Source organism: Octodon degus, unplaced genomic scaffold (assembly GCF_000260255.1).
Source record: "Octodon degus isolate 3935 unplaced genomic scaffold, OctDeg1.0 scaffold00156, whole genome shotgun sequence".
Taxonomy (NCBI): Eukaryota; Metazoa; Chordata; class Mammalia; order Rodentia; family Octodontidae; genus Octodon; species Octodon degus.
In genome coordinates this window covers 3325652-3327582 of record NW_004524732.1, presented here as the reverse complement: position 1 = coordinate 3327582, position 1931 = coordinate 3325652, and positions in this window count along the sequence as shown.

The window sequence follows — 1931 nt, the reverse complement described above, 5'->3', positions numbered from 1 at the left end:
TGTACCCAAGAATAAGGATGACGCTGGAATCTGGATGTCGAACATCTTCCAAATGCCCTTGTGATAAAGACATGGTCCTCAGGGTTGTCCTGTTTTAAGTCATGGCACCTGTAGGAAGTAAGGCTTTGCAAAACGTTCATAGATCCTCGACTATGTCCTCAGAGGAGCTTGTGGGCCCTGCCTCTGCCTCTGCCTCCTGCTTCCTGGCTCTTGACATGAGCAGTTTCCTTCACCATTGTGCCACACATCCAAAGTGATGGAGCTGCCTAACCAAAGACTCCAGATCTGTGAGACTAAATGAACCTTAGAGCCTCAGATATTTCACTGGAGTGATCCAAAGCTAACTGATGCAAGTAGGCATCTTATTGGTCAATAATCCAGTTCGTCACAAACCATATTACATTTATAAGAGCCTGTGCATCTGTTAAATAGACCATTGCATTTACACTTGGCTCATTCCTTGATTCTTTCATTCAACTAAGACTTACTGAGCCCTTCCTTCTTCAGCCCCAGATGCTCTGTGTGGTAGTGAGATGCTGTGCATACACTCTACCAAGAAAAAGAGATGAATGCCCCTCCCTGGTGCCTTCACAAATGCGTACTCCCTACCTGCCTGGTCTCCCCTCCTTCACATGGCCAGTTCTAGTCTGCCTTCAAACACTCTAGGTGTGACTTTCTCAGATAGAAACTTCCTGACCCTGAATCAGGCTTAGTTTCTTTGCTGTCTCTTTCCTTCTATCTGCCCAGGCTTTCCTTCCAGTCTGTGTCTATCGGATGACTCTATTCTCAGTACACTTGGTAGTCACTGAAAGTGTAGATGCTTAATAAACTTTTATAGATTACCTGAAAGAACAAATAAACTGATAAAGGCACAAAATAAATGTTGAGAGGAGTGGTCCATAAGGTGTCCTGGGAGAAGTGTTAGGCTGAAGGAGGGATTAGGAATTAAATAGGTTGAAGGATAAGGAAACGTCAACCCTTAGATGAGAAGATGTCCACTGCTTACTCTAAATCCCTGATGTCTCCACTGAAAAAGGGTCTCCTAACTCAGTGGCCTCCTAACTGGTTTCAAGTTTCTGGTTTCTTCAGTTTTTTAACATGCAAATTATTATGCTATGAAGTTCACTGCAGTCGCGCACAGGGCAGACGGGGTGCTGGGCGTGGTCAGTGCAGAACTTCGAACACCCGAGGAGCAGTCTGTAGCAAGGGGCAGCGTGCTGGAGCCCGTGGGGAGCCCCGCGGGGAGCCCCGCAGGGGGCAGGACATCTGAGTGGGGGAGCCCTTGGCCCCTAGCTCACATCTGCACCCGAGGCTCGGTGATCCGACTGGACCTGCTCGCCCATCAAGCCAGGAGGCACTGATCTGGGGAATGACAGGCTTTCGACGATACCCACCCCCCGCGGCGTCTTCGTGGCTCCCATGGAAAAACTGAGGTGAAGAAGGGGGCATGTCACGTCCTGGCTCTGGGCTGTGACAGGAACTCAACTCACAGTCTCTGACCCAGGTTCCCAGTGCTTTGGGGAAATGCACGTTAGGAGCTTTGGTTTTCCTTCTTGTGTTGTGGTCGCTACTGCAGTCCTGCATTAAAGTCATTTGTAATTCCAGTATTTTGTGGGGGCAAAGAAGTCAACTGCATCACAACACAACGTCTCTCAGACGCAGTGGGCTGGCTACCAGGAGGAGCCCAATTCTCCAGCAGGGTGCCACTCCCCTCCCCCAAACGATCTGGCTCCCAACCACCTGTCTGCATCTGCATCTTAGTCAATCTGTTCACTTATTATATGACGTAATCCTGATGATATCTCCCTCGCCAGCCTCAGACATCCTGTTCTGCTTTGCTTCCGTGCCAAATCCTTCAGTCCATCCTCCCTTTAGTGACTTTCCCCTTCTCTGACTCACAGAGAAAGTGAGCAGGAGAAAATAAGAAGTTG